This window comes from Mastomys coucha, unplaced genomic scaffold (genome assembly GCF_008632895.1).
Source record: "Mastomys coucha isolate ucsf_1 unplaced genomic scaffold, UCSF_Mcou_1 pScaffold9, whole genome shotgun sequence".
In the NCBI taxonomy this organism is placed as follows: domain Eukaryota; kingdom Metazoa; phylum Chordata; class Mammalia; order Rodentia; family Muridae; genus Mastomys; species Mastomys coucha.
In genome coordinates this window covers 70,095,305-70,104,005 of record NW_022196915.1, presented here as the reverse complement: position 1 = coordinate 70,104,005, position 8,701 = coordinate 70,095,305, and positions in this window count along the sequence as shown.

The following is an 8,701-nucleotide window of genomic DNA, read 5'->3' as shown; positions in this document are numbered from 1 at the left end:
CTTATTAAGGCTTACAATTTTGTGTTTTATGGATTTTGGGTGTGTGTTTGTGTTTTAAGTTTTTAAAATATGGTTTCTTTTTTTGCATGTGTGTGTATATAAGAGACAGAGAGAGAGACAGAGACAGAGGGAGACACAGAGAGACATAGAGAGACATAGAGAGAGACAGACACAGACACAGAGACACAGAGAGAATGGAGTTTTGTGGGTGGGAAGGTGTTGAATATCTAAGGAATTGACAAAGGAGAAACCAGGAACAGAATATACCATATGATTTTTTTCAATAAAAAAATTAATACAATTTTGCAAGTAAGAAAACAGAGAAGTATTCTAATTGTGAAATGGTTTTATGCTTTATTTCTTTTGAGGTTTAGCTTAAATTAATGCAAACTATTGACAATAATATTATGTAAAGAGAAAAATTATAAATAATGCAAATATGCCTGAAAGGGATGATCTGAAAAATAATGAGGACATGAATAAAATAAAGTCAATATTACTGAAAGAATCCATGAGCATAATTGTTAATTTTAGAATTCATTTATGAAAAATTTAGTTATCTAGCACAGTAATACCATTTAATAAATACTAGGAACCATGTGAGTTTCTATTCATCCAAATAATTAGTTTTTATTTTTTTGTTAAATTTATTTTTTTTTAAATCTCCAAATTTAATTCCTCTCCCTGTCCACCCTTTGACTGTTCCATATACCATACCTCCTCTCTGTCCCCCTGTCACCATGTGGATGTCCCGACCAGACCTCTAAACTCTCTGGGGCCTCCAGTCTCTTGAGGGTTAGGTGCATCTTCTCTGACTGAACCTAGACCTGGCAGTACTCTACTTTATATGTGTTGGGGGTCTCATATCAGCTGGTGTATGCTGCCTGGTTGGTGATCCAGTGTCTGATAGATCTCTGGGGTTCAAGTTAATTGAGACTACTGGTCCTCCTACAGGGTCACCCTCTTCCTCAGCTCCCTCCAGTCTTTCCCTAGTTCAACCACAGGCGTCAGCAGCTTCTGTCCATTGGTTCAATGCAAATATCTTCCATTGGACTCTTTCAGTTGCTTGTTGGGTCTTCTGGAGGGTAGCCATGATAGGTCCCTTTTTGTCAGCACTCCACAGCCTCAGTAATAGTGTCAGGCCTTGGAACCTCTGCCTTGAGCTGTATCCCACTTTGGGCCTGTTGCTGGACCTTCTTTCCCTCAGGCTCCTCTCCATTTCCATGCCTGTAGTTCTTTCAGATAGGAATGATTATGGGTCAGACTTTTGACTGTTGGCTGGCAATACCATCTCTCACTTGATGCCTTGTTTTTCTGCTGCAGGTGGGCTCTACAAGTCCCCTCACCCCCCTGATACAGAAAATGTTGTTAATTTAGACAATGGAATACTACTCAGCTATTAAGAACAAGGACATTCTGAGTTTTTCAGGTAAATGGATGGAACTAGAAAATATCATCCTAAGTGAGGTAACTCAGACCCAAAAGGACATACTTGGTATGTACTCATTAATAAATGGATATTAGCCAAACAAACAAAAAGTACAGAATATCCAAGATACAGTCCACAGAACTCAAAAAGCTCAACAAGCTGAAGCGCCCAAGTGAGGACACCTCAGTCCCACTTGTGAGGGAGAAGACAGCAACCAGAAGGGAGGGAAAGACCTGGAATGAAAAGGGGACAGGGAGAGGTAGAGGAGAACATGATCTGGTATTGTGTGGGGAAAATGACTGAAGCCCTGAGGGCACCAGCAGAAAGAATGGAAACAGGCAACTTTGAGAGGTAGGAGGTTGGGAGAGGGGGTTTCCAGAATGTACCAGAGACCTGGGAGGTAAGAGACTCCCAGAACTCAAAGGGAGGGACCCTAGATGAAATAATTAGTTTTTTTTATTATTATTAGATATTTTCTTCATTTATGTGTCATATGATATCTCTTTTCCGGGTTTCCCTCCGAAAAAAGAAACAAACAAACAAAAGCCCTATTCTCTCCCCCCTCCCCGTGCTCAACAACCCACCCTCTCCCACCTCCTGGCCCTGGCATTCCTTTACACTGCAGTATCTCTGCACAATGGAGTACTACTCAGCTATAAAAAACAATAAATTTATGAAATAATTAGCTTTTAATACTGGAATCACTTTGTTTGTTTAAAGTACTCTATCATTTAGTGTGAATTTTTTTTCTTTAGGTTGCAGTAGTATCTCCAAGAACATTTACAGGAAATTTGTTTATTTCATCAATTTGTACATATAATGAGGCTGCATTTTCTGTTTAAAATGTTCCACTGTCTATGATTTCTTATAAATTTGCATATAATTCTTCAAGTCTGAATATATAAACCTTTGCAATCTCATATACTCTAGAATCCCAAGCCTAGCCTCTAGTGATATATACTCTAGTATCCAATACTTCAACAGACTTTACTGTTTCAAGTTACACAGACATCACATGTTTTCTTTCTAAGTCTATACTTTATATAAAACCTTTCATTTTTCTCTAAATATACATGAACACCAAGAAATCCTGATCTTAACTGATCTCCGATGGTCACTGTGTTATTTATTTTTCCAGGAGAATTTATGTTCAAGGAAAGATATAGTTTCCAATAATTGAACCAACTTGCTTTTATGATGGGAATTATTGCAATTACTTTATTTTTATTTATTTAATTATTTTATTTTTTTTTAGTTTTTTCGAGACAGGGTTTCTCTATATAGCTCTGGCTGTCCTGGAACTCACTCTGTCACTCTGTAGACGATGCTGGCCTCGAACTCAGAAATCTGCCTGCCTCTGCCTCCCAAGTGCTGGGATTAAAGGCGTGCACCACCACTGCCCGGCTGCATTACTTTTTTACATAGATTTTTCTAAGTAGTAAGTAATTCTGAGTCTAATGAATGAATTACAGTTTTCTTGAACTTTTCTCTATTGTTGAACTGCTAGTGCATGAAGGACATGTGATAAATGCTCATTAACTTCACAAAGGACCAATTTAATAGGATAAAAAACATTATGAATTATTATATTAATAAGGAAGATGACAGGATAACAGTAGATTATGGTAGAGTGTAATGAATATTTGCATTTTTAATTTTTGTCTTTGAATGTTTCATTTGCTCTTGTAAGATCAGCAAAATTAAAGATTCACAACTGGCAAAATATAAGCATCAAAAGTTAAGAATAAAATAGCAATTTTACAGAGCTTAGCAGTCTATAAAAGCACAAGCAAGCAGATATTGTAAATCAGTAATGGAATGCACAAAGTTTCTCAGAGAGCAACATAAACATGCTGAGAAGTGCTGCCAGTAGAACGTGCAGCAAATCTCTCACAGGAAACTCTATTCATCTTAATTTTTACTCTTGCATTTATCAGAATTAACGGATGGAGGATTATATATGCAAGCTATTTATATGATAATGAAATTGTGTAAAATCTGTGGCATGCACAAATCAAACATTTATATTTGTTTTCTTTCTTGCTCTGCCTATTTTGTTGTTTTTGTAATTTGTAATTTATTTTCATATGCTGTATTTATGAATACAGGATTGTAATCTATATAACTATATTCCTGTAAAATACTGTATTATAAAGACTCTGTCAGCTTCTTGTTGATGCATTTTTCACATTTTCTAATATATTCCAAGTGCATGATATAAATAGTTGTGTGTTTGCCTCATTCTCAGAAGACAAAGTTTACATTTGTTATTCTACACAAACTTGAACTTAGGGCCAATTTTGTTATGAAATATATTTAACACATTCTATGAGTTTATGACAACTAAATAAAATAAGCGAATGACACTTCCTTTCAAATTAGAGGAGATAATCACAAAGAAATTACTTCTCGAGTTGAGAAGAAACATTTCTGCTATCTACCCCTAAGCCAGAGATTTTAACATATTAAAAATCTAGCATAAATAGAATACTATAATCTTCATTTTGGAGTTCTAAAATTTATTTTTATTATACATTTTGTCCTGACTTCTATAAAACTCTAATTGTTCAACAATTTCCCAGGAGTAAAATATCCTGAAGGATGTCATGATAGTAATTGATTTTCAAAAATTTTCAAAGGCATTATTTTTTCTTTCTAAATTATATGCTTACATAGTCCATATAATCTCAGAAATAATATTAATCTGTCATTCTTTCTTCCAATCTTTTTCTCTACAACTTTTACTAATGGAGAAATTCAGGTTTTGAAAACAGTACTTCACTGTAATATTTATTTATTTTATTTCCTCCTGGGGTCTTGATTCTCTTAAATTCTTTAAACTTATAAGTGACCTAGACTTTTATTCCATTTTGAATGTTTTAGAGGATTTCTAATAAAGCAACATGGCTGCTGTATTAAGAGGTCATATCTAAAGACCTTGTTCTCTGTGATCTGACTAGAATATAGACACTCCCATAGTATACACTTTTATTCACTCTGGCTGGAATACAAATATATCCTTAGTACATGCCTTTAATTCCAAGCTATGTACATAAAGTTAGTTTCTGAAAAAAAAAGCCAAGTTTGAAAATGACATGTAATTAAGGGACAAAGTAGTATATCAACAAAATATTTGACAGGATGATTCAGAGATAGAATATGTTTAATTCTCAAGAGAAGAGACAAGAAATAATGGTGACTTAGGAGAGCAGTGAGCACACAGAGAGAAAGGGGGAGAGGGTTATAGAATATGATGGAACCAAAAAATTAACAGGGATTGTCAGAGTTCATTTGAAGCCAAACAGAACATTGTCCAAAGACAATGCAAGCCAGTTAGAATCAGTCAACTTGGAGTATCGTTTTGAGCCAGAACAGCTGACTTGAGCCACCTCCCAGAGTTCAGAAAGATCTAGAAAGTGTGTTTATTCACCAGAAACCCTCTGAGATGTCGGCAACTTATGAGGAATAAAAGTTACACCCTCAGAACATAAAATATTCTTTCACATTTCATTTCTCATTTAATCTTGGATTCCAATGGGCCATGACTTTTCCCTTTGAACCACACATTATTTATATTTTGAACTGAGCCCATGTTAGCCACCTGGTAAACAATTTATATTTACAGGTTACTGTCTCCACCCATTTATTTTGTTTGCTCTCTTGTATTATGAAGGCTGTTATCTTGACTAAATTAAATTATTTGAGTTTTTTATATATAACATTATAAAGTTTTTAATTTTGTCTTTATTACTTTAAATGCTATTTTCCTCAGAGGTTAAGTCCATTTAGTAAAAGGAAACCTCAAGGAGTTTCATTCAGTGTTCAAAGCTCTCAATTCAAAGACATCATGAAAATTTTTTATCAAGTCTAGTAATTGCAGGAGAGTATTGAACATTTGTAATTGTTCACAACCCATAATATGTGTGTGTGTGTTATAAGCATATATGTATGTGCATGTGTGTGTTATATACATGTGTGTATTCAAGTCTGTGTAATTGTATTATTATTATTATTATTACTATTATTAATATCATTTTGTTTTGTTTTTTTCTAGACAGAGTTTCTCTGTGTAGCCATGGCTGTCCTGGAACTCACTCTGTAGACCAGGCTGGCCTCAAACTCAGAAATCTGCCTGCCTCTGCCTCCCAAGCGTTGGGATTAAAGGTGTACACCACCACTGACTGGCTCTGTGTAATTGTAAAGAACAGAGGACTACTGGAATTTTGTTTTTGCTTCCTGTCTTTTTTGTTTAACATGGACTCTATTTAATCAATGAATTAATTAATTTTATGTATTCACTTTACACCCCACTCACTACCTCCTTCCTAGTCACCCCTTCTACAATCCTCTTCCCTCTCCTTCTCTGAGAAGGTGGTGACCCTATAGGTCTCTCCTACCCTGGTACATCAAGTTTCTGCTGGACTAGGCACATTGTCTCCCACTGAGGTCAGACAAGGTAGTCCAGTTAGAAGAATATATCCCATGGACTGAAAATAGCTTTTGGGATAGCCCCCACTCCAGTTGTTTGGACCCATATGAAGACCAATCTGCACATTTGCTACACATGTGCAGGGAAGATTATGTCCAGCCTGTATATGCTCTTTGGTTGGTGGTTCAGTCTCTGAGAGCATCAAGGATCCAGATTAGTTGATTCTCTTGGTCTTCCTGTGGAGTTTCGGTTCCATTTGGGGGGCAGCTGCAATCCTTTGTCAGGGTCCATCCACGGTTTGGTTGTGGTGGATATCTGAATCCATCTGTGTCAGCTGCTGGGTGGAAAGTCTCACAGGACTGCTATGCTAGACTCCCGTCTCCAAGCATAACTGACTATCATTCATAGTGTCAGGGGTTGGTGCTTGTCCACAGGAGGCTTCTCTAGTTGGGTCAGTTATTGGTTGGCTATTCTCTCAGTCTCTGCTCCATCCTGTCCTTTAACAGTGTCTCTTATCTGATGTTGGAGCTTGCTGACTTTTCACAGGGCTGCCTGGCTAGCAAACCTCATATACACTCATATTTCTGTCCTATTCTCTTTCTTTAGATCCATGCCTGAGTTTTATGTCATGCTGGGGTTCTGAACTCAGTGTCTCTTACTTGTAAAACAGTTGATCTTTCCTACTGAGCATTCTCCCTATGCCAATCATTTTTAATTTTTAAATCACTGGGCGGTGGTAGCGCACGCCTTTAATCCCAACGCTTGGGAGGCAGAGGCAGGCAGATTTCTGAGTTTGAGGCCAGCCTGGTCTACAGAGTGAGGACCAGGACAGCCAGGGCTATACAGAGAAACCCTATCTCGAAAAACCAAAAAAAAATAAATAAAAAATAAAAAAAATTAATTCATTTGTCTTTTTCGTTTATGAAAGTAATTAAAACTGAGTTTTGGATTAATATACTCATACCTAAGATAGAATACCTTATGGTTTCTCACACCATGTCTGGAGTTCTTGTTTTCTTTTAAAAAGAAATTATTGAATTTATAAATTATTTCCACACTTCATTTAGCTCTTTAAAAGTAACTTATTCACCAGATCTAATTGTCCTCAAAGATACTTACTGGTAAGTAAGCTAAACCTTTCTAATTCTTTCCGAACTCTGGCTGTCTGGTTCTACTCAACAGTTTTGGCTCAAAACTCCTCTCCAAGCTGACTGATTCAAACTGGCTTCTCTCATCTACGGACTGAATTACTCTGCTTAGTATCAAACTAACTCTGGCAATCTGTTCTAATCCTCTGACTCTTTCTCATTCTCTGGGTCATTCTGTCATCACCTGCGCCCTGCCTCTGTAAACCTGTCCTAGTTAGAACTGCTTCCTCTTTTTGTCTCCCTTTGCACTGTTTATTCTACAAAGCTTACCTTTGAGGATTAAAAGTATGTTTCAGGGTCTGGCCTGTATCATACTGTAATGCATCCTAATGTAATCCAGGGCAAGTCTACCTTTTAGCCAGATCATATAGACCTAGAATGTCTTTCAATGTGATCCCTTGCTTTAGAAGCCATGGTACTGGATGAAAATTCATCTCCACTTTTCCCTAATTTGTGAATCACATATTGACACGTTTCCTGCAAGTCATTAAATATGGCATGTTTGCCTTGGATTCCTGGCAATCTTCCTTTCTCAGCCTTCGAGTTCTGGGTTTACAAACAATGCACTACCACATCTCCGTGAGAAATCCACTCTTTTGTGCATAATCAGTCTGGAATTTTACTTTAGCCATTACACGAACTGAGTTAGTAGTCTTAAGATTACTGTTGTTTTCATTACTCTTACTAATAAGTATTGTTAACAGAAGGTTTGGTATAATTGCATTTCTCTTTGCCTATATATCTGATTTTTGTTTTAATTTGTTCTCAAGGCTCTATTGATTCACAGTCTCTCATTAGCACTGAATTGCATTTTAAAGCTGCAAATGTCGTACATAACTCAAGTTCGTTCAAAAAATGTCAAACTGAGGGTACTAGTTAGTTCATATTGTTGTTCGTCCTAAGAGGCTGCAAACCCTTCATCCCTTGGGTCCTTTCTCTAGCTCCTTCATTGAGGACCCTGTACTCAATCCAATGGATGGCTGTGAGCCTCTACTTCTGTATTAGTCTGGTACTGTCCGAACGTCTCAAGAGATAGCTATATCAGGCTCCTGTCAGCCAGCACTTGCTGGCATCCACAATAGTGTCTAGTTTTGATGATTGAATATGGGAAGGATTCCTATGTGGAACAGTCTCTGAATTGTCCTTCCTTTATAGTCTTCGCTCCATAGTTAGTCTCTAAAACTCTTTCCATGAGTATTTTGTTCTTCCTTTTAAGAAGGAATGAAGTATCCACACTTTGGTCTTCGTTCTTCTTGAGCTCATCAATGGGATTAGAGGCCCTTGGCCCTGTGAAAGTTCTATGCCCCAGTAAGCAGGAGGGGTGTGGGGTGGTGGGCAGGGGGAGGGGGGAGGGAACAGGGGTTTCTTTTAGTTTTTGTTATTTTATTTTATTTTATTTGGAAGGGGGAACCTGGGAAAGGTGACATTGTAAACAAAGAAAATATTCAAAAAAAAAAAAAAAAAAAAAAAAAAAAAAAAAAAAAAAAAAAAAAAAAAAAGAACCCAAGTCAAAATTTACTTTCCCATGGCAGATAAAATTATGAGAAAAATTAAAGCATCCTCAATTTAAGTAAAAATAAATGTCCATTCTAAAGTATTTGATTTATAAAAAAGTCATATTTAATTCAAGGGAAAAAAATCTCTTATTGAATAGTCTGAACTTACGTAGCATGTAAACTTGAGTTCAATGGCTTG